Raw genomic sequence first — 25,115 nt, 5'->3', positions numbered from 1 at the left:
CTGCAAGACAGGTGTCAGCTCTCAGCTATGCAGCCAGCAACACCAATTACCAAGTAGATGCTTTGCCCCGGATGCTGGAGCACAAGAAGCGGCAGAGTTAGCCCGGAAGAGTCTCTTGAGTATTTCTCAGTGGTTCTCTGGGATGATAGATCTCTGCACTTACACGGGGTGCTAGCCCAGAGCCACTGCTCCTGTGGAGGCAACAGAGAGCAGTGTAAGGTGAAGAGCAGTGTTCACCAACGTCAGGAAGGCCTAGGCCTCAGCTCAGCCACCCATTTGTGCACCATCACACAATGGCCATGTTCTGAGGCACTACCACAGAACTTCACTCAGCACCGGAAGCATGGTGAGTCAGGCTTCCTGCAGAGCAGTCATGATTTCTGACCTTCATGCCTCCAATCCTACCTGTGGTATTTCCATCTCTGATTCCTCCTCTATCTGAGCTGGGTCTGTGAGGTGTATCCTACCTGCCCACCACACCTGGACAGGTCAGATCAGGATGTAGAGGCCACACTGTGGTTCTTCCTTTCAGGACCGCTTCTCCGTGTGACAGCCGTTTCTGTCCTAACCATGTCCTCAATCCTTTCCCCAGTACCGTTTGCACTCCTGCAGGCAGATGGTACCTGGGAAGGTATGCACCAAGCAGAAGGAAGTTTTGTGTTTCAGATTCTGGCTGGCGTTGGGCTTCAGAGAGAAGATTTGGGTGTAGGATGCCACATAATTCTCACCAAATGCAGTGACAAGCATGCTGTTTCATCTTCTGCTCATAGTTGAGGGACTATGCCAAAGGCCAAAGGAGTAAATGACAAAGCCACATTTTAAATGACAAAGCCACTCTTCCACCAAGCACTGCTTGTTTCTAACTCTCTGGCCACCAGCAACATGAGTAGATTAACCGTAATTGTGCTCCAAAGAGAGTAGAATCACAGGGAATCTCTCCATGGGGATTTCTCATTCATTTGTTTCTTCTTATCCATGTCTTCACTGATGGACCCCCATTACCTGGAACCATGTCTAGTTCATAGTCAGTACTCAACAAGGCTAGAGGTGGCCTCATGAAGGGCACAGGGTTTATTGACGCAGGCACATCCAGGTGACAGGAAAGTGGCTCTTATGGGACCAGATGACAAGATCTTCAGGACAGAGATGAACCATCGCTCAGCTCCTCTTTGCAGGCTTTCTTCCTATTGACTCGTATCTTTTCTCTACATCCTAATTGCTGCTTCTTCATGAACCTGACTTAGCATATGTTCTGCTTTCTCACGGTCATCCTCTAAGCCCTACTCAGGGTAATGACACCCTTCCAGCTTTATTTCCACAGACAAATGCTTCTTTATCGCTTGCATTCTGACCCATGTCCCAGAAGCACAGAATCACATAGACGAAACTCATCTTTTGCACCTGGGATTGGTTTTTGGAGAGGCAGCCCTCGGGTCACAGTCCACCTCCTGGTCCAATCAAGAGCCATCCCTCAGTAAAGAACAACCAAGTTCAGCTGCTCAGAGCAGGGGGCTGTGGGTGGGGCAGTTTCACCTCAAAGAGGAAGTTGGGTGTGGCAGGCACTTTGTTGACATATCCAATATAGGAGTGCCCATCTCTCGTCTCTCCCAGAGATAACTGTGGGTTTGAACCTTTTACCAGACACTCCCAGAGAAAGCACAGCCTGATGCACTGGGAACTTTGTGAGTTTGGAGTCTCCATCATCAATTCCCTGCAGGGTTCCTCCCAGGACTACTGTGATGCTTCAACCTGCACCTGTTTGGAGTTCATTGGGATCTGGAGCCTGTCTTCTGTTTAGGTGAGTTGGCTGCTAACTGGACTGCCTGACTCTTGGGAAAAGGGAGGGCTTAGATTCAAATTTGGTTCTGGATCACTCTTTCTCCTTGGAAAACAATGACCGCACTCACCTCTTGCTCCCTCCCATCTATTTTACCCACTCTACCTGCTCAAGGTTGTCATTGACCTCAGTGTACCTTCCCTTCCCAGGCCTTCCAATCTTCTTCTTAGGGAATGGCATTAAGAAGTAGTAGTTAGTGACATCCGAGAAAGAAATTTTACAGGAATGGCTGGGGTTGTAACAGACAGAAACCACTTGAAGTGAAAGACGACTAAGACAGTTACAGTCAAGAATTTTGTTGTTTTGTTAAGTAATTTTGTGTCTGATTATTTAACACATGATTTCACTGTTTCAAAGAAAAATATGAATGACAAATTCTTTTTTTCAGATTTATTTTATTGTTACTTATATGTACTTGTGTGTCTGTGTGGGGGTTTATGCACATGAGTGAAGGTTCCTGTGGAGACCAGAAGAGGGCATCAGATTCCCTGGAGCTGGAGATACAGACAGATGTGCACTACATGATATGGATACTGGGAACCAAACTCAGGTCCCCTGGAAGAGCAGTTAAGTGGTCTTAAGTCTGATCCATCTCTCCAGGCTCTAAAGATTCATTTTTATTTTCTTAAGTTATATGTATGTGCACATGTCTGTGTGAATATATGCCACTCATGTGTGGGTGCCTGCCAAGACCAGAAGAAGATGTGAAATTCCCCAGAGCAGGAGTTACAGGTGGCTGTGAGTCCCCCAATGTGGTGCTGTGAATGGAACTCCGTTCTTCAGGAAGAGCAGACAGTACGCTTAACCACTGAGCAAACTCTGCAGCCCAATATTTATCTAGTAACAGCAATTTTATAATGTCTTGTTAAGGTACTAGCTAAATGATTATGGTAGTTTCTAATTTTTGAGCACCTATATTAAGTAGAAGATTTATGATAAGAACTTTGTAATATTTCTACTTCTTGTGTAATATGAAGTTGTAGCTGAGCAGAATCTTGACAAATAGACCTGTCATGCAGAGAAGGTCAACATCCCTTTTCCTTGGGTATCAATGGGTGTCCATTGGTTTACAAGGGACTGAGGATTTTGCTGGGGGAAAACCCTAGATCTTTGATTCACTGTGGTTTTCGTGAGATGTCCAAGAGAGACTGATGGCTAACAGATATAGGGGACCCCGAGGAGGCACAGTCTGGAGGGAGGAATCTCAATGTCAAGGCTTGTCATTAGGATTAGGAGACCATGGCTAACCCATTTCACAAGTAAGTCCTGACCCAGTACGTATCTTCTCAGAGAGAAATAAAAGCATGCCTCTCTGTAATATGAACCATTTTCTGTAAGTCTGTAGTACTCTAGAGTCAGTCACCCAAAGAGTACCTGAACATGACATGAGGAAGAGAGCTTTCCACTTTCTGCTTTAAGAAAAGATGCTGGCAGACATCCCACAGGCTGCCATGGCCCTTGGTATCTTATAGAACCACTACCATGACCAGCCATGATGACAGGAAAAGATTTCTTACAACTTGCAGCAAGGTACTAGCAATTGTTTCATTTAGTTTGATAGTAACACTTCACCATAAGCATTGATGCTGAACGCATGGACTGTCTTACTTCCTGTTTTTCAAAAGCATCATTGACAGGGGCAGCCACACAGGGCTGCCCACTCATGTTCTGATCTGGGTTTCCAACTCATAACTGAACCGTCGTTGTGGGTCCAGCCAAGCTCACCAATCATGATGATGGCAGCAGTGGGTTTAGAACACAGGACTTCTCAAAGGACCTCCCTGCCAGCCTCACCCTAGTACCTTCCACCTTAGCTCTCCATAGCACTCGCAGCCATCTCATGGTCTCCAGTCCTTGTGATTCCTTGGCTTTTATTCTTTTTCTTGTACATTTTTGTTATATTTATATATTTATTGTTCATGCATATTTGTGAATGAGTGTGACTGTACATGCCAAAGCACACGTGAGGTGGCCATAGGAAAATCTATCTATTCTCTCCCACTGTATGGGATCCAGGGATGGAAGTCAGATCGTCGGACTTGGCAGCAGGCGCTTTTATCACTAAGCCATCTCACCAGGTCATTGGCGTTAGGGTTTCTATTGCTGTGATAAAACACCATGACCAAAGAAACCTGGGGAAGAACGTGTTTGTAAAGAGAAGCTTTTTCTTTGAGAGAAGCCTTCCCGCCAACCTGGTTCTAGAGCCGCATCAGTCCCAAATAAGCACACAAGAGGCTATATTCGTTATGAAGCTGTTGGCCTTGCTTGTTTCTTACTGGCTAGCTCTGACTTAAGTAATTACCCCATAATTGTTAATCTAAGTGTTTCTTTTACCGGAGAATAGTTCCGGGCTTCCTACCCCATGGCGGTTACATCTTGTCCTCTTGTGTTTCTCCTACCCAGAGTCCTTCTGGATTCCTAGTCCCTCCTATCTAGATTCCCTATTGGCCAGACAGTGCTTTATTGACAAATGCACAGGACTTCCCCAACACATGTTTATTTGGCTTATGATTCCATATCACAGTCATCACTGAAGGAAGTCAGGACAGGAACTTGAGCAGGGCAGGGACCTGGAGGCAGGAGATGATGCAGAGGTCATAGAGGATGCTGCTTACTGACTTGCTCCTCATGGCTGGCTCGGCATGCTTTATTATAGAACCCAGGACCACCAGCCCAGGGAAGACATCACCAATAGGTGAGCCCCCCCACCCCCAATCAATCACTATTTAAGAAAATGCCCTACTGCCCAGTCTTACAGAGGCATTTTCTCAGTTGAGGCTCCCTCCTCTCTGATGACTCTAGCTTGTGTCAAGTTGACATAAAACTAGCCAGGATACTGCTGTTGTTCTTTTGCTTATCTTGCAATGTAAACACCATAGAAGGACTAGCCTGGCCTGTTTATCTTTGTGTGCCCTGGATCAGTAGCTGGTATAAAGTGTTTAATATACATCAAGTTAATCCACTTTGTGAGTTTCTCAGAAATATTTGGGGAAAGATAAAAACTATCAAAATTTTTCGTTGCAGACTAGAGAAACCTAGGACTTTTCTTTATGTTGTAACAACCCTAAAATGGAAGTGCTCTGGCATGCTTCTTTTTCACACAAGGAAACGGTGGGATTAGAGGAAAAGCAACTCGCCTCTGGCCCCATAGATATTAAACAGACCACAGCTGGTAAAACTGGTATAAGAAACTGTAGACTATGTTTCCATAGTGGAAGCAGGAGCCAGGGAAAGCCTTAGCTAATAGGGAGGAAACAATACCAAGCAAAGCACAATGGTGCTCACATTGCAACCTCAGCATTTGGGATGCTGAGATTGGAAGATCATGAACTTAAGGACAGCCTGGGCAACATAGGGAGATCTCATTTCAGAAAACAAAAGAGGACTCTTTTTATGGCATCTCCTAGGCAGTCTGCCATGTCAAGATGTAGCCAGTATCTCCTTGCCACCCACCAGCTGCCAGAACGCATTGAAATGGATGAGGAACATAAACATTTTACTTTCTCAAAGAAATGCACGGCCACAGAAGTAGCTGCTGATCTCTGGTAAAGAGTGGAAGGGCCATGTGGTCCAGTGGGAAAAACAAGCAAGTTTTTCCTGTGAAGCAAGGTGTCTTGACTCATGGCCAAATATGTGCTTGCTGTCTAATCAGGGGCATTCTTGTTAAAGACCCAGGAGAACTGGAGAGAGGGATGTGCAAGACTGTTTCTAGATGCATTGTGGATGTCAACCTGAGCTGTCAACTTGGTAACTGTACAAACAGGAGAGAAGGATATTCCTGAACTGGCAGATATTACTGTGCCTATGCAGTTGGGAACCCAGAGAGCTAGCAGAATCCAAAAGCTTTTCATTCTCTCTAGAAAAGATAACATTCACCAATATGTTGTCAGAAAGCCCCTAAACAGACGTCAGAACCCCAGGACCAAAGCAAGAACGATCCGGCATCCTGTTACTCCATTGTCCTGCAACACATGTGTTGGCATAGTACTCTGAAGAAATAACACACCAAGAAGAAAGAAGAGGATGCAGAGTATGTTAAACTTTTAGCCAAGAGAATTAAGAAGCCAAAGAAAATGCCAGGAACAGACTGTGGAGGGGTGGTTGGGGGGGGGCTTTTAACAGTAACAAATAAAACCAGGTGGTGGCGGCTCACACCTTTAATTCCAGTGCTCAGAAGACAGAGGCAGGCAGATCTCTGAGTTTGAGGCCAGCCTGGTTTACAGAGTGAGTTCCAGGACAGCCAGGGCTACACAGAGAAACCCTGTCTCTGGGAGGGGGGAGCAGTAGCAAATAAATGATCAGAACTTGATAAAAGAAAGAATGAAAGAAAGGAAGGAGAGAGAGAGAGAGAGGAAGAGAGAGGGAGGGGGTAGGGAGGGAAGATAGACATAAGAAGAAAAAAAAAGATGAGGTTGGGGAAATGGTTCATAGGGTAAAAGTACTTGCCCTGATAGCGTGAGGAACAGAGCTCAAATACCTAGGACCTACAGAAGCTGGGCGCTGTAGCATATACCTGTAATCCTAGCCCTCCTACAGCAGCAAACAAAGAGACCCTGTCCCTCCCAAAATAAGTTGGAAGGTGAGGATCAATACTGTTGTTGTCCTAAGAACTCTACACATATGTGCTGTCAACAAACTCCCACACTCCCACACATATGCACATTACATAGACGTGTGCACACATCATGCAAACACACAAAAAGGAAAGTAAAAAATCATGAACACTCATTAAAAGTGGGAGAGAACTAAAAATATTAAACACACGAATAGAAGAAGTCCATATAATCAAATGAGAATTGAAGGGAGCCGTCACAGAGAGGAAACCAAGTAAACAGAAGACTGGCTTGTTGAAAACCAAGGAAGGGAGAGGCAAGACCTCACAGCTTTTAGCAAATCTGTTGTCTTAACTGTCTTCTATTGCTCTGAAGAGACACCATGACCATGGCAACTCTTATAAAGGAATACATTTAATTAGGGGGCATGCTTACAGTTTCATTTTCATTTAGCTTATTCCTTTTCATTACAAATCTTCATCAGAGTTAAGACTGATAACCACACAACCAAGTCTAAACTTGGCTGCTTTATTTCTTCTGTTAATGGAATTAATTTAAAACTCTTCACTTTAACCTCAGGCAGATTCTTTGGACAAGGCCAAAAAGCAGTCACTTTCTTCACCAAAATATCACAAGAATGATCTCTAGATAGCTTACTAAAATTCTTCTCCTATGAAACCTCTTGAGTGAACCCCTGATAGTTCAAGTCACTCCTAGCACCTCTGTCTTCCATGTTCCTACTAGAATGGTGCATTAAGCAGTGCTTAAAGCCTTCCACTGCTCTCCAAACCCAAAGTACCAAAGGCCAAATTCCTCCAAACAAAAGCCTGGTCAGGCTTATCACAGCAATACCCCAGTTCCTAGAACCAACTTCTGTCTTAGTTAGGGTTTCTATTACTGTGAAGAGATCACAGCAACTCTTATAAAGGAAACATTTAATTGAGTGTTGTGTGTATTTGATTACATCATGTGAAGCTACGTCATTGTGATTGGTTTAATAAAAAGCTAAATGATCAATAGTTAGGCAGGAGGTATTCCAAGGGGGGAGTTGCCAGCCAGATGCAGAGGGAACAGGATATGCAGGAGTAGAAGAGTCACCAGCCATGTGGCAGCACCTAGATGAACAGAAATGAGCTAATAATAGTTTTAAGAGCTAGTTAGAAGCATGACTAAGCTAAGGCCGAGCTTTCATAATTATTAACAATCTCCATGTCATTATTTGTGAACTGGCTGGCAGGGCAGAGAAAGACTCATTACAATTGTGGGGGCTCGCTTATAGTTTCAGAAGTCCAGTCCATTATCATCATGGTGGGAAGCATGGTGGCGTGCGGGCAGATGTGATGCTGGAGTAGTAGCCGAGAGTCCTACATCTTACAGGCAACGGGAAGTTGACTGAGACACCGGACAGCATCCTGAGCATAGGAAACCCCAAAACCCACCTCCACAGTGACACACTTCTTCCAACAAGGCCATGCCCACTCCAACAAAGGCATACCTTCTGATATTGCCACTCTCTATGAGATTATGGGGACCAATTACATTCAAACTACCACATCTGTAATGAATTTATGCCAATATTAGGCTCACACTTTGATTTTAACTGCAAAACATGGTAGTAAAATGTCTAGTGGCAAAAAAGGGGCTAGTAATGAGTCATAATACCGAGAGGATTCTGAGCATGGAATTTGAAAAACAAGTAAAGGAGGCGAGCAAAGCCTTGGGGAGGGGAATGTCAGCCGTAGTCCTCAAGGCTTTGATGAGCATGTTTCTGGGCAGTGTAAGGGGTCCTGGAATTAGGCCTATGTGGAGGGAAAAGGAATTGTTGGGTCCCGCAAAAGGTCTGGCTTCCCTTGTGTCCATCAGCTGTCGTGGCAGGCCGTACTTCAGCCTTCTCAGAGTCATCAGAAGAGTGGACAGATGATGACCCGGGTCAGAGGACCAGCTAGGGTGTGTCATCCAGATGCAGTGAGAGCTAGGGACGGACAGCAGGACAGGTGCATGCAATGAGCCTCAGGAGGCTGAATGTATCCTGATTCACACTGGTTACAGGGATATGTGGCAATGTAACTGTCCATTCGATCAATATTTACTGAACACTCTTTGTATCCCAGGCAGTGTGCCAGGCTTAGGGCTAAGTGCTGGCAATGGGAAATAATATAGTATTTTCTGATTTCTCCCCTAGAGAAAGAACTAGAGATGTGGTTCCATTGGCCCAGGCTGACCAGCACTGTGTGTGTGGAAGGCAGGCCTCTACTTGGATAATCTTAACAGTACTTGTGGAATTTGTGTTTCTGGTGTGTGTATTGTATACATGTGTATACACCTCTGGGGCACAGGAGTCTTCCTCAATTGCTTACCGCTGTATTCTTTAAGATAGAGTGTCTCACTGACTCTGAATCTTGCTGATTCAGCTAGACTAACTGGCTTGTAAGCCCAGAGAAATTCCTGCCTCTGTTTCTCCAGGCTGGGGTGACAGGTGGGCATCACAGCTCAGTTTTTTCCTGGGGTGCTGGGCATCAGACTGAGGTCCTCACATTTGCATAGTAACTGCTCTACCAGCTGAGCTACCTCCCCAGCTTGTTTTGTTTATTTTACCATTTATATTTGACAAAATATGTGTTTTGTATTGTTTTATACCTATTTCCTAGAAATGCAGTTATGACATGGGGCGATGTGTTCCATTGCTGGACTTAAGAACCGCGTTTCCAGCCACTCAGGAGAAGCAGCAAGTGGGTGAAGGGAGAGATGACCCATCGCCACATTGTCACAGTCACAGTGGAAAGTCACTTTGCATTATGAGACCGCACTATTGCCAGGGGAGGGGTCAGGAGACATTTGAGTCTTCAGGGAGGATCCCATCCCTGACCCTCTAAGGTGCAATGCTTAGCAGCCATCTAAATCAAAACTCCATTTCCTTTCTAGATCACGGTGTATGCCCCACAGGTCCAGCACAAGCAGGGCTGTAGACTCACTCCTGTTCTCCCTGACTGAAAGATTCCTCTCCATTCCTGACACTGAATCCAGGAGGCAGAGCTGATGTAATCAACAGTCCTAGGCCTTTGACTTGCTGCATGGAATTGAGATGAATCCTTTAAGGAGCATTTGCCATTGGGAAATTGTTTTCTTAGTAACAACGTGTATAGTTAGGAGTCCATCACTTGATTCAGCCCGCTTCAGTGCCTTTGAGAGTAACTTCAGTTGTTCTAACAGAAACGACGTCATACCAGTAGAAAGAATAGGAGAATGAATGGTAACTGAAGGAAGAAGAAAAATCGTCCTTTAAGTACAACCAAATTTGCCTATATGGTGACAAATACTGTTTCTAGTTAGAAAAACGTCAACTTCTGCCTTAATGTAAACTATGTGGATTCCGGGAGCCGGAAGCCTTTAGGAGCCACTTAAAAATCTTCCCAGGTCTGTTCCCTCCATTCAGTCTCAGTCCTACACACATTAAGAATTCAGAGAATCTCACTGCTACAAAGACTCTCAAAGCAGCACCCTGTGAGCGTGCCAGTGTCAACACTTGGTAACTACTTCCTGGACACCAGACATTTTACATGCATTAACCCTCCCATGTTCATCCAAGTCTATGAAGCAGGTGTTGCCACGGTCTCCCTTTCACAGGGGAGGTACCTGAGGCTACCTGAGAACTTAGAGGTACCGAATGACGATCATCAGGGTTCTCACCCAGGCGGTGGGACCCCAGAGCTCCGGCTTGGAGGCACGCACTGCAGGCCACCCCCTGGCCTGGTGATCTTGGCTCACATTCTCAGAGCAAACGGTTTACTAAAACAGTACTTAGGTCTGTTTACGTGTTTGGCACCCCTCTGTTGGACGATTATGCATTGCCACTGGAAGCTGTTAGGTTTGTTTCTGAAACTGACAAGTTTAGTTTTAAGAATGATTCATCTTTCTCTGCTCCTCTTCCCCACCAGCTGTAGTTGTTTGGATAGTACCCTCTTCAGAACAAAGGCAAAGCCAAGCTACTTTTGTAAGAGTGGATGGTAGAAGACTCCTCATTCAAACATTTGGGATTTTTTAAATTAAAAATATTGTTATATTTATTTGCGTGTCTACACATGTGTGTATATCCACGTGGGTCTGTGTGTAGATGCCAGTTGAGCCCGGATGAAAACACCAGATTCCCTGGAGCTGGGCTTACAAGTGGTTGTGAGTTGTCTGACATGGGTACTGGTGTTAAAACTTGGGTCCTCTTCAAGAGCTGTAAGTGCTTTTATCGACTGAGCCATCTCTCCAGCCCGTGGAACTTGTATTAGCACGTGTGAATTGCCGTAGTGCAAAGGCAAGGCACAGCCTTAGCCATTACTAGTCCACACTGATGCACAAGCGTCAGAACCTTCCTAAATGTCAAAATGTATCTTTCTTTTTCCTTCCCCGTTATGTTTTAAATCAATGCACAATTCCCTTTATTCCTCCAAGGACTGATAAAACAGTGGCTCTTTCGCAATCAGTATCACCAGGGGACGATCAGACAAGAGAAGTGGCTAGGAGAACATAAAGACATTAACAGGACATGTGGTACATGCCTACAATCCCAGCACTAGGGAGCCGGGGAGGAAGAACAAGAAGTTCAATGGGCTTGGAGCCAGCCTAGGTTACATGAGACCTTGTCTCAAACACACACACACACACACACACACACACACACACACACACACACACACACACACACACGTCTCCTATTAATTTGCGATGTTTTACAACCGTTTCTTTAGTGACTCTCCGGCTATTTTACCCCACTTCTGCTGTGTCTAAAAGTGGGAAGAGAAACTCATTTCATTGTTATTATTTTGCCCCCGTGCCCCATTTCTGTGATGCTGGGGATGGCACCTGGGGTTTCATGCATTCTAGGCAAGCACCCCACCAACAGAGCTCATTACCAGTTTTTGCATATGTAAGATACAGGAATACTTTCTTGTAACCTTTCACCTTTAGTGATGAGGAAAGGAGCACTGACTGAGCATCTGCCTGTTTGTGGGGAAGGGACCTGGGAATATATTGTTTTGGTTTCCCTTATGAGATCACAGAGAAACCAGAAGATACTGTGCTAAATTTCAGACAGCCATGCCTGCTTAAAATTTTGTTGTGAGTTTTAGAGCATACTATTGTACCATAGTGTCCTAGTTAGGAAACTCTTGATTCTTAATTATTTGTCTTTTAAAATACATTTCATTACATTTATTCTTTTTATTTTCTTATTTTTATGTGTTTAGAGGTCAGGGAATAACTTATGGGAGTCGGTTCTCTTCTCCCACCGTATGGGTTTCTGGAATAGAACACAAATGGTCAGGCTTGGCAGCAGGGGCCTTTCCCCACTGAGCGCCCCCCCCCAATCAGTGACCTTATACCCAGCATTTCTTTCTTTTCTATTATTTTGTTTAGAGAGTTATAAGTAACCCAGGCCCCAATTCGCTATGTAGCCAAGGATAACCTTGAACTCCTCTCGTTTCTTCAACTCCACCTTCCAAGATCTGTGAATACAGGCTCGTGGCCCCACATTTCTTGAATTTGCAGTTTAGCAAGTGAACACTAGGTGCTCCGAATGGGATTAGAGGTTAACAGCCTGGACCAACCCTTTTCTCCAGCACAGGATGCTGAAAGGGAGGAGAAGGGGGCTGCCCCTGCAGGAAGGACCCCGACATTATCCCTCTTGTTTATTTAGGTGATATTCTATATCTCCAACGTGAGAAACGCCTCAGACACAGAACCCAGGTTCAGTTAAATCAAAGGCCCAGGGGCCTGAGAGAGTAGGCAGGCAAAGAGGGAGGGGCGTGGACGGGTGGGGGTGAGGGTCACCTCCTCCAAAGAAGTAAACAGACCTCTTTCCCTTCCTCTGATTTAAAGAAAGTTCATCCCAGTTGAAGAGTGTCCAGTTCACTGTGGCTGATTTACAAGCCATTCTAGACAATTATACCCTGGCACAAAATTAGCAGTTTTATTTTTCAGTAAAAAGAAACCCAGAGGCATAGTTTACTAGGAAAATACAGTCCAAGTGAGACTTTTCTTCATGGGTTTTTGAGTAAATATAAATCTCACATATAGAAATTAGATGGTTAGACATATAAGCTCAGTAAGGAAGAGTGAATGGTATTTCTTAAGGAAAAGCTAACAAATCATGACATTTTAAAAGTTGAAATGGCCGGGTGGTGACAGTGGAAGTACCTTTAATCTCAGCACCCTGGAGGCAGAGGCAGGTGAATTTTTGTGAGTTTGAAGTCAGCCTGGGTTACAGAGTGAGTTCCAGGCCAGCCAAGGAATAATGAGACTTCCACACCTGTCCCCCCAAAAAGGGGACAAAAGATTTTCCTTTCTTTTGTGTGCATGCATCCTGTGCATGCACGCACACGCACACATGCATGCGGCTATGAAAACCAGTAAAGAGCTCCAGTTTCCTTGGTGCTGGTTTTGCAGTCATATATGAGGTGGCCAATATGGGTTCTAGGAACTAAATTCTGGTCCTCTACAAGAGCAGTAGTGGCTCTTAAGCTCTAAGCCATCTCTCCAGTCCCTTGTTTACTTTTTGAGACAGGGTCTCACATAGCCCAAGCTGTCCTTGAATTCACTGCATAACCAAGGAAGGCCTTAGCTTTCTGATCCTCCTGCCTCCGCTCTAAATACTGTGATTATAAGTGTGGTTTTGAGGATTTGAAGGCAGGGCTGGGCAAGCATTCTGCCAAGTGGGCTGGTTACCCTATCCGCAAAAGGTATTTTGGGGGCGAGGGGTGTCTCTTATTAACATAAGAGCCAAATAACTCAGACATTAAGAGAAATGTTTGCCTCTTTTTGACCATGGTAGTAGCTCTGAAGTGGGATTTTATATTGTGGTGTCCAGGCCAGTAATATGCTGATGATACAGAAATGTAAGAGCATATTCTACTAAACCAATCATGGGGTGAGAAATCTATGAATTATGCTGGAGAGCCTGACAGAGCTTTATGTACTCCAAAGAGCTGGTAAAAAGAGAAGTAAGCTCAGGTGAACACAGCCACTGGCTTTCTCTCAAGCCCCTGGTGTTCTTCAAATGTATCAACTTTACTGCTAACAGCTACACAGCAACTATAGCCAAAGTCCTTTTCCTTTCCTTTAAAAAGGAGGAAATCTCGAGGGAACAGCTTTTTATCCAACAGCGGGAAGAGCAGGTCTTTTGCTGTTTGATTAGCCTGGATTGTTGCCCGCCATTCAAGAGATAGTTCGTGTCGGTGACTCTCAAACTTCCTAATGCTGCGAATTTTTAATACAGTTTCTCATGTTGTGGTGACCCCCAACCATAGAATGATTTTTGTTGCTGTTTCATTTGCTACGGTTATGAACCGTAATGTAAATATCTGTGTTTTCCCATAGTTTTAGGTGAGCCTTGGAAGGGACTGAGATCCACGGGTTGAGAGCCACTGGTTTATGCAATGTTGTTGTCAACCTGTGTTTCATGGTACACTAATTTCTTGACACCTCTCTTAACGGTCATTTGTATTTCCAAATATTGACAGCAAACTTTAAAAAAAAATAGGGAACCTCCCTTCTACAATCACAGAATGTTAGAACAAAAGAGAACTGAAAGATGACTCTGTATGGGCTTCCATTTTATAGATGAAGAAACAGATGCTCAGAGTAACACCCTGGTGTCTCCTGTAGCAGGGGCACCTCGAGCCTGGAGTGTCTTCTCCTCACTCAGACCCACGCTCAGCATCCATAGCGCAAGTACTGCTTCTCACTGACTGGCGAATGAGTGTGAGGAGCTGGGGGGCTAGAAATGAAAGTCACACAGAACTTGACACCCAAGGGCTCAGAATCCAGAAGAGAAAGTAGATGTGCGCACCACCCTCCAAGCTGGTCTCCATGCAGCGTTGGTAAAACATAGATTGCCCTGTATCAGCGCTGGCTTAAAACCCACTCGTGGTTCCATGAAGCAAACCTCCTCACCAACTTCTTGTCTGTGTTGATGCCCAGAACCTAGCCATGAGTTGCTATTTCCTGGCATAGCACGACATGTCTTTCCACACTGTCCTTTGCCTGTTATGACGGCCTCTTGGGTCACCCCCGAAGAGGGTTGTGCCCTTTGTCACAGACTGCCTTGCATCTGCCCGCTCCCTCTTGAAAGCTGAGCTGACATTCTCTCCCTTATGTTATTCTCCACGGTGTTCTGCCCACACTTCTAGAGGCAGCAATGGCAGAACTTTCGTAATACTGACTGTTTTAAATACAGAAGTGTATCTACTATTTATACTTCCATCTTTCTCTGCCAACCTCATGTAAGACCTTTGGTTTTTTGTTTTGTACCCCTGGCATCTGGCTTACAGAACCTTTGTTGGATGAATCACACAGAGAAGGCGTTAGAAGATTGTGCTCTGAGTGAAGCTGTGGCCTGTGCTTGAAGAGCAGACGTCATCCCCAAAGCATCAGAACAGGCATCAAGGTAATGCACAGTAGTAGAGGGTAAGGACTGATCGCAGGAAAGGAGTGTCACAGCGGATGGGGGGCTGAGAAATGGTGGCATGTTTGTGGAATGTTGAGGTATCCAAGAGGAGGCATTTCGGTGGTTTTTTTTTTAACCATTGTTATTGCTAAATTGGGAGTGGTTATATATATTAGTCAGGCCCTGTGTGAAAAGAAAAAGCCTGATTTAAGAAAGAGAGTTAGCAAGAGAGAGACGTTTTGCAGGTCAGTAGCAGTGTCTCTGAACGTTAGCGCAGTCTATTAGGGCATGGGTGAGTCTGCAAGACAGGCCACTGAATCCAGGCCAGGTATTGCTGTAATAAGAACTAAGAATGATCCAGGAGAGAAAGGATGAAGGCCTGAACAGAGGCAGTAGAGATGGAGAAGAAAAAACACAGTTGGAGAAACAAGCATGGCGGTGATGGAACAGGGAGTGTCCACCGGCTGGAGACGAGACATGCGTGGTGGGAAACACAGGGTCAGCAGTGACCCCAAGAGTTTATCTTGAATGTTTACGTAAACAGTGTTGTCCTGATATGGAATGCATGAGGAAAATTCCATGTGAAGCTGTGGAAGCCACAGAAAAGGGTTTGTTCACAGAGGAGAGCTGGACGCCGGTGGTGAGGGCTGAACTAATGTCCTAGAAGAGCCGTAATGTGAGGCTGTGCTGGACTCTCTGTGGCCTGGAGGAAGGCCAGCGCAGGGCAACCCTGGAGTTAGCCAGGGAGCCAGAGACAATGGCTCCTTCTCTGTCCTCATCCATCCAGCACACGGCCCGAGGTTGAACTGAAGCTATGATTTATGCTCAGTAGCTTCATTTAATTAGGGCTGGCAAAATGGAGATGGCCAGACTGACTCCTTTGAAAGAATTTGATAAAGAATTGAGCATCTTTAGAAAAAAGAAGGAAGAACTGAGAGTCTCACATTAATCTTCATCCTCGTTTGTGTGAGTTGAGAACAGGATAAAGAAGCAGCTGACGAAAGAAATGGAAGAACAGGGAGTATTCATTCTTTAAAAAGAGATGATCTGTCAGACATCCTTCCGCCTGCACATAGCCCAAGGTATATTTACAGGATCAGGAGCAGTGTCAACTACCGGGGCCAATAGAGGCTTTAGTGGACTAGCAAAAACAAAATAAAACCCCCAAACCAACCAGCATATAACTAGGTGCATGTATCCTCAATTTCCTTAAAACCATCATAGTGAGAGAATAAGTATGGGGACTCAAATGTAACCTGTGAAAGTTGCTTAAATTGAGACTAAGCATTAAGAAACTTTAGAGCATAAACCAAGATATTGTGTCAGGCAAACCTAGGGGCTTATGTCACCGAACTGGGTGTGGGCTAGTTTGAGCATTGTGAAATTCACAGATGAGTCATGTGTAGTATGACCCGCTCACAAGTCCTGTGCAGGAGGACACTTACTAAGTTTGAAAAGATTAAAAACACATACATATTGTAAATTTAAGCTCCATAGATAGTTTAAGCAGTATTGCTTTAGCTCACACTTGTAACTTGAGAGTTCTTACTGCTAATCTGGGATGAGGAAGTTGACAGGGAGCCTGAGGACACGCCCAAAGCTGTACACATGAAGTGAAAAGAAACTGGATGCCATTACCGAAGATGTGCATGGAAGATGGAACAGCCCCAAGTTACCCTGGACAATCCAGATTAAGTTTCAGCTAGTTTGTTTTTTGTCACTGTTGTATTCCTTGCTGTACCTCCAGGGTCACTAACATCTCACAAACTGTAAGCACTGGATAGTACCTGTGAGTATTGAGTGAGCTGTTCTAACTACAACGTAGAGGCTGCATTGAGCACGGGAAAGATGAGAATTTTTAGAGATTTAAAAGATGTCTAGCCGGAGACTGGTGGGATTGCTACATCCGGTGAGCATAGAAATAGAGAAAATAGCTGGGCGGTGGTGGTGCACGCCTTTAATCCCAGCACTTGGGAGGCAGAGGCAGGCGGATCTCTGTAAGTTCGAGACCAGCCTGGACTACCAAGCGAGTTCCAGTACAGCCTCCAAAGCCACAGAGAAACCCTGTCTTGAAAAAAAAAAAAAAAAAAAGAGAGAGAGAAAATAAGCACCAAGATGGTAGTGCTGGTGTTCACCAGTAGTTCCAGCACTTGGGAGCCTGATGTAATGTGAGCATAAGTTCTAGGCCAGTCTAAACTAACAAAATAAGTCCAAGATGTATTTGGTGGAATCTCTACTTTTCTCCATTCAGGTAGACAGCAAGGCCATTCAGAGGCCCAGGCAGAAATCTGGGGTCACGCTTGACTCTTTTTTCCTTGCCCCGTACTCTGTCACTCTCTGGGTCCTAAGTCTCCTCACTCTGACCTTTGCTTTGCTCACATTGTCTCCCTTTCACAGGACTTTTGCAATAGTTTCCTAAATAGTCACCCCACCCCATGCTCTTCCCCATTCTCTGTCTTTCAAAATCGAAAAGCTAGTAGTCTTACTTTTTTGTTTGAGAACATGAAATGGCTCCCAGTTTCACTTCTAAGCTGAAGCAATTCCTTAGCTGAACATGTGTGTGGCATGGCTGCCCCTGACAGTTCCTTTCGAATTCCTGTATGGTCAAGGGTTTGCCTCCAGTCTAGTTTACTCCCTGCTTGGTGACCCTTGACGTTGGCAACACTATACTGCTTCTGAAATCACCCCGGGGCTGTGTCATGCTATCCCATGTCTCTGCCTTTGCTTCTGCCATTCCTTATGACCACAATGTCCTCCAGCCCCACAGCTGGCTGGCTTGGCCATCTGTATGAGATCTATATTGCTGTTGTTATGGATTGCCACAGCAGCAGTGGCTCAAGAGTAATTGGACATCTTATTCTTTGGTGACTGGAAGCATGAAATGAGACCGACTGGGCTGAAGTTCCAATGTCAGCTGGTTGACTTACCTTCCAGGACTCAGAGAGGATCTGCCTGCCCTTCCCCTGCTCTAGAGAGAGTATGCCCACACTTTCTCCTTTTTTTTGAATGGTTGTGTAACTCCGCCCTGCGTCCATTCACATCTCTCCCTCTCACACCCCTGCCTCTTTTTATTTTATATTCAGTAGAAGACCTCGTGAGGCCCACATGAGTAATCTAAGCTTCCCATCTTCCTTGAATTTGTCACGTGTGAAATGTCCCCACTGCCAGGTGTCCTCGCATTTACAGGTTTAGAGTGGGGCCGTGTTTGGGAAGCCATTACCCAAGCATCCAACTCCAGCTGGCCATGGCTCAGCTCAGCCCCTTTCCCTCTGTGTAGAAGGCTCTTTGGAGCCTCTTCCCAGAGCTGTCGCTCGCTCGCATACCACCATGGTCAGCTTGCCATGCGTGTTTGCTCTGAAAGCATATCTTGTTTCTCTAGTGTGTTTTGACTTCCTGGGGGACAGCTTATTTGTCTTTATCCCCAGCCTTATACCTAGTTCACCACAGGGCATACGTTAAGTATGAGCTAATTTTGTTAATCAAAAGTCAAAGTGCCATGATGATTCATTTTCGTGTTACTTGGGCATGAAGATTCAGTTAATGACTAAAGCTGTAATATGACTTTACGTGGTAGTGCAGGCCTTTAATGAAGCATGGAGTGGCGGAGGCAGGTGCGTCTCTGAGTTTAAGACCAGCCTGGTCAATATAGGGAGTTCTCGGCCAATCAAGGCTACATAGTGGACCCTGTCTCAAACAAACAAACAAACAAACAAAATATATAAAAGCTACAGATAAGAATGTTTTCCCTTTACAAACCTTTTGTGATCGTCTCAAGGCAGAATTAATCACTTCCTCATTTGAGTCACAAAGGTATCACATGTATGTCTACTTTACACACACTTTTCATTGTGTTTCACTTTGTTACATCATATTTGTTCTTAGCTTGTTCCCTCCAATGCCAGGCATATGACAAGTGCTCAACATTGTTTATTAAATGACACTGAGTGTATAAACAGAGGCACATGGAGGGCAAGAGAAAGAGACCAAGGATGGAAAGGGCATCTTTGATGACCAGTAAGGAGGAAGGGAGAGACTGAGGAAACACTTACTGGGTATTTAGAAGACTTCAGGACACGGTGTGATGCCGCCTGGAGCTAGTAGTTTCCATCTGATCAGAGCGTGAATGGCTCCAAGCACACTGAGCTATAGACCTGGGCAGTCAACAAGAAAGGCCACTGGGTCTGACCATGAAGCAACCCTAGGCATTGCAGGAAGCATAGCTGTGGGGGGGGTGTCTTCTGAACCCTGAGTTTACTCCTGTTTTTAAATATATTATTCAAATGAAAGGAAAACCAGAGGTCACCTGAGATCATGCTTCCTGAGTGCCTGGCAACCCTAACCCTAGCCAGTTCTATGTAGGGGCGGGAGTCTTGGTTCCTTTGTATGGTACAGAGGGGTTCCAAATACTGGGAGGTAGGAATGGCTCTCAGGGAAAGCAGTGTCCAGCATGGCATGCCAACCCTTTAATAAGTGGAGACCTTCAATCAGGAGCGCAGTTTGGCTGTCCTGGCTTCAGAACTAAGAGAAAGTTCTTTTCCATGGGACTTTTTTGGATGATAATATTCTCTGGATAAAGTGGTTCTCCTCCTCCTCCTGCCTTGAGCTTGTGTCTCTTCTGTATTCCATTAACACTGTCTTCAGACACCTATGATCTGCCTGGCCAAGCTGTTTGTCATAACCCTCATGAAGTCTTACATAGACAAACTCCCGTGTCTGTCACTCCCTTGGATTTTTGCCCCAAAGAATTTTGCCTACTATCTATTTTTATTATTTGCACATGTCATTTCCTAGATCAGATGACAGACATCAGATATGTGAGGTGTTCCCAACAGGAGTGAGGATGGTTCTTGAGGAATAAATTAATTAATTAAAAATTGTATAAAGCTCACATATACATGCAGTCACATAGGCTACCACCATATGTCTGTGGGAAGCTGATCTTTATGATCCAGTCTGCCTCAGACCTCAGAGGTCCAAGAACCAGGAACACTGCCACCCCAGGGTGGGGAAAGACAGGTGTCCCAGCTCCAGGAGATAATATCCGTCCTTCCCAGCCCATGTGTTTTATTGGAGTCTTCTTTGGGTCTAATGATGTCCACCCACACTGGTGGATGTGATCTGAGAGCACCAATGCCATTGCTATCCTGTTCCAGAAACACAGACACACCCTAAATCGGTGTGTTTCCAGCTTTCTGGGCAGTTCTTAGCCTAGTACCATTGACATACAAAACCAAACACCACGACGTAGGATTGAAATCTCATGAACGAGAGAAAAATAAATAAATCAAAGCAGTTCCCTTAGCTTCAACTCAAGACAAGCACAGGAGAGCACTTACGGAGGAAAGGGGCGGCCATGTTGGGTAAGATGAGTGAAAAGCAACTTGAGGAGAGATTCCAACCCCACAGGTGACCATGAGCACTTGGGTGCCATGAGCTGCTCTTTAGCCTCAATGTTTGTTTCCTGCAGAAAGAACACCAGTGTTTTCTCCTCCTCTTCCTCACCTTTCTCCTCCTCCTTTCTTTTTTCTTTGGTTTTGGCAGTCTTAAGCCAGGCTGGCTTCTGATCTTTGGCAATCCCCTAGCCTCAGGCTCCCAAGTGTTGGGTAGCATGAAACCGCCATAGCTACACTTTCTGTCTAGGCAGCTGCGCACTTTTCTCTCCTGCTTCAGCAGCTTTTATGCTGATTACCCACCTGTAGCTAACTCCTCCTCCACGTTTTGCAACACAAGACAAGAAAAACACTGCCCAGATTGTGTTTGTAGAAGCTTCTTTCATGGCATCCTGTCAACGGGTTGGGCAATTTAAATGATGCCGTCGTCATCGTGACTAACTCATTACCACGCTTGAGGGAAACCTGAACATCCTTAACCTACTTTTGAAAAGAGAGGCATGAAAATTATAGAAGTGGGAATAATCAGAGGGACACATGCTGTCTTTGAATGACAGACGCTAGAAGTTCCTTAGCTCAGGCTGAGACAACATAACAGACAGCTCTAGGGAAGCCCAGAAAGTTTTCGTGTCTACTTATTCCTCTGGTCTGTGGCTTCTTTGACTTTGGAATCCTTACATGTAAGCTCAGAAAGCTCATCCATGTGTGGGTTCATCTCTGCACTGACTCCTGTCATTTCTTTTCTAGTATCCTGCCCTCCATTCCTGAGTGCTGAAGATGGGATAAAGTTGGGATGATGCAGAGTTGAAAAACTGAAGGGGTAAGATGAACCAGCCACAGTGTCCACTTAGAAACTACAGTAAAATCCTGGCAATTTATCCTTGGTAAATCTTGCTTACTTTCAGCTTTATGTTGACTTTATCACCCACTCTTGTGTGTTTAACTCTATGCAGGATGTTATCTTCAGCTCTGTGTACCCACAATGCCAAGACTAGAAGCTGAACAAAGAAATCCTCAAGAAAATCTACTTTTAGGTGCCACACCAGCTAGAAAATAAATAGTTGCTTTAGTGAATCTGGCATCGTTTTAGAAACGAACAACATTCATATCTTGCTAAAATAGTTGGACAGGTAGACACAACTTCATTCTTCCTTTCTGGCCATACTTGACACTCTAGAGAGAGGAGGAGGAAGAGGGAAGATTTTAAAATCATCTGTGAATGTTTGACTTTAGGGAACGGAATTATCTCCAACCAGAAAGATCCTTACAAGGGACCATGACTGTAGAGTGTAGAGACAAGGACAGTTGGTGAGTCATTAGGTCATTTGCATATTATAACAACATTTTATAAAGTCTATAGGTTATTACAACATTAAACATATCCATCCAACTCAATCATATTCTTTCAATATAGTGGGTATTTGTGGGATGCCATGGAAACCAGGACACACATGTTTTAATCCTTGCTAACACATGGGTTGATTTTTTCACTTTTAGTCTATTTACTTCTCTAAGATGTTTCAAATAATAGAAGCTAGCTGTAGAAGTATTGCAATGTAAGTTCAAGCCTCATCTCTACTGTGTTAGTATGTAGACTTGGAACAAACTATATTTTCTGTAAGTTCCTGTGTCTTTGTTTGCTGAAAGAAAAGGTATCTCTTTTCTGGAAAATTTAAAAGAACATGGTGAGATTACGCATTCAGAATATCTAGCACTTAGGAGTTGTTACGTAAATGCCTGCTCTGTAGGAAAGTCAGAAAACATGAGGCAGGCTCATTGGTTAACCATGCTTCCTAACCTCATGGTATCACTAGAGAATAAGAATACAGGCCAGCCACATGGTAACTAAGTTCCTTTGTTCTCTGTAGTATTCAGCCAATATAGAAGTCAGCACAGGCATGGGTGGGCAGGAAGGGAGGTGAGAGAAACATGGAGAAAGACACTGGACCAGCTCCTTTCTTCCTCTGGGCAGAGAATCTCCTGGCATTCCTTCAATGGTAGAGTATTATGGCTGCCTTCTGGAGTGTATGAACCAAGCCAGGCTACCAAAATGCTTTCCATCCAATCTCCATACATGTTGCTCCTTGCTCTGGGTAACTGCCCATACAAGTAATTTGCCAAAGCAAGCAAGGGAGCTGCATTACCAACTAACTGCTCCATCCACAGAGCTGACAAGCCACTGTGTCATCAAAGAAAGAGAGAGTCATAAGAAGCAAAAGGCTGTGGCTCCACCTTTCTGTCAGGGAGTCAGTGGCTGTGAGGTGGCAGACTGACTCTTGCTGGTAGTCAAGTTTCTCTTCATGGCCTCTTCCTCCCTTTGCCTGCCCACTGCTGAGTTCCACTGGATGGGCAGGGAGTATCTACTCCAATCATCCTGTATTGGCTGTGCACTAGGTTCTTAACATTTATCTGACAGACCAATATAGAATCTTCTGTGAGAGTAACAATTATAATAAGTGTGTAGACTCCTGTGTAGGATGATTTTTCTTTTTGGGCTACCAGCTCACAAAAAATGACAGACTTATTATTAATTATGAAAGCTCGGCCTTAGCTTAGGTTTGCTTCTAACTAGCTCTTATAACTTACATTAGCCCATGTTTTAAAAACCATGTTCTTCTACAAGCTCATTTCCTCATCTCCATTGTGTCCATCCTGGTCATCCTGAGTCTGGATGACAACTCTGCCATTCTTCTTCCCAGAGCTCTCTCTGCCCAGAAGTCCCACCTATACCTCTTGCCTAGCTATTGGGTGCTTAGCTTTTAGTTAAACAAATCACAGAGATCCATCCTCATACAGTGTAGAGGAATAGTCCACAACACTTCAATTATTGTTCAATGGCATCTGGTATGTAGTGTCAGCTGTGGAGGAGCTCAGGAAGGGAACCAGTAGGCTAAGAAAGGCTTCAGAGAAGATTAGGCACTGAAGTGGGACTCCGCAGGTGAGGAAACAGGGAGAAGAAGGAAGAAAAGCGTTCTGGGCAAAGAAAGTACATACAGAGAGGTCAGGAGAAGGTCAGTCCACAGCCTGACTGGGAAGTGGCTGGTAATCTGATGGCACCAGAACACGGTTTGTGCAGGACAGCAGCAGGGAAAGAGTAAATGTGACCGGAGGTCAAGGGATTGCTATGTCAGTCCATGGAGTTGAGGCATGAACCAATTGGAAGGGTGGCATTTAAGTCTGGAGTTGTAAGATACACTTGTGTTTTGGAAAGTCCTGTGGGATTAGTGTTATCAACTGGTTGGCAAAATGTAAGAAAGGGAACCAGGGAGCTATGCGGCTGCGTGAGGTTGTTGGTGCTGTTACGTGGTGATGGCACAAACAGGTCAAGAAGGATAAGGATCGAGAATCTGTCTGTTGCAATTGGCAGTTGGAAGTCTGGTGACACCTAGAAGTCATTTCATTTAAAACAAGTCCAACATAATGGAGATAACTGAAGGTTCCAGACCAGCAGCACCAGCAAGCCCTAGTAAATATAGTCAGTTTCAAGAACTTCCTGATGTTATTTTGAGTTTAACTTCCTGCTTAAAGAACTTTCCTGCAGAATGGAATGTTTCAGTATTGGAGGAAACTGTCATATAATAAATCTTTCCCTCTTTAGCTGGATGTCCTCTGATTCAGTATACATATATGTCTACCTGGAAACATTGAGATCCTTTTTGCATATATTTCTATTATGACACCTCTTTTTGTTTTGCTGGGTTGATTTTGATGCACCACCTGCTTTCCTAACTAACTGGAAGCTTCTTGGGAATAGGAACTGCCTTGTCCATCTCTATTTCAAAATTACATTCACATGGTAGATGCACGCTACATGTAGGAAGGTGAAGCTGTCAGGGGTAAACTGTAGCAAAGGGGTAACAAGGGGAGTAAACTGCCACCTTTAAGAGGGTTGGGTTAGGTGTAGTTCGAGGCTGAGGGAGGAGGCTAGAAGTTCTTAAATAGCCAGCTAGCACAGACGTAAGCGCTGGAGCAGACTTAACACAGGAGGTGATGGTTGAGCTGGGACAGGTCTTTGATGAAGTAGGAAGTGAAGCCTTTTGCTGGGAAGGAAACAAGGAACAGAAAGAAGGAAAGAGCACTCCGGCAAAGGCTTGTGTGCACTGTGGAGGGGGCACAGAGTGCATGGGGGAGAGGGTGGCGGGGGTTCTCTCAGGTGGCTCTTCTCACTAATTGGAAATGAGGAAGGGCCCACTGCTCCACCCTGCTGACGTTGGTCATGAAAACAGAGGGTGGGGAAGACACTGTCTCCAGGGGGTGTCTCTTCAGTAAGGTAGATGATGTATGAACACCGATCCCAAACCACAGGGAAAGTATTTGACAGTCACATAACAGCTAACACCAGAATATTCTGAAGACCATAACAATGCTGCATATGCCGTTTGCCGTTTGCGTAGCCACAAGGGAAAATAGAATCTATGGGTTACTTGAAGAAGCAAGATAAAGACTACGAGAGTCTGGATTACCGCTCCATAGAAATGCACATATGAGTGGGGTGCAAGTGTGGCCCCGTTGATAAACTGCTTGCTGTACAAGCAGGAGGACATGAGTGTGGATCTCCAGCACTCACGTGAAAAGCGGGGTGGAGTGACTGTGCACATCTGTCATCCAGTGTGGGTAGGGGAGCATTGGGACTTCTGGCCAGCCAGTCCACCTGAGTCAGCGTCTCAAAGACCAAGATGGAGAGTAACTGAGGAACACACTTGACATCACTCAACGTGCGCATGTGCGCCCATACACACGCACATGCACGTGCACACACACACACACACACACACACGGGGGCAGGGGCATGGTAGGAACCTATGAAGAACAACTGAATAAATACCAAAAAGCTATCAGTGATAATATTATTGTAGGACATTTAAAAATTGACATTTTAATGTCTATAATTAAAGTTATGACAA

General features: G+C 44.8%; 1 long non-coding RNA gene across 1 annotated transcript; it reads left to right on the top strand.

Annotated features, from left to right (window-relative positions):
- The first annotated feature begins 839 nt into the window (after positions 1 to 839).
- On the top strand, positions 840 to 23,808 carry LOC110343563. The gene is made up of 4 exons (XR_002385869.2): positions 840 to 1,798; positions 14,706 to 14,821; positions 20,959 to 21,031; positions 21,165 to 23,808. It is a non-coding gene; the product is annotated as an uncharacterized LOC110343563 (long non-coding RNA).
- The last annotated feature ends 1,307 nt before the right edge of the window (positions 23,809 to 25,115 follow it).

This window comes from Mesocricetus auratus, unplaced genomic scaffold (assembly GCF_017639785.1).
Source record: "Mesocricetus auratus isolate SY011 unplaced genomic scaffold, BCM_Maur_2.0 Super-Scaffold_100009, whole genome shotgun sequence".
Lineage (NCBI taxonomy): Eukaryota > Metazoa > Chordata > Mammalia > Rodentia > Cricetidae > Mesocricetus > Mesocricetus auratus.
This window is presented reverse-complemented; position numbering and strand designations above follow the sequence as displayed.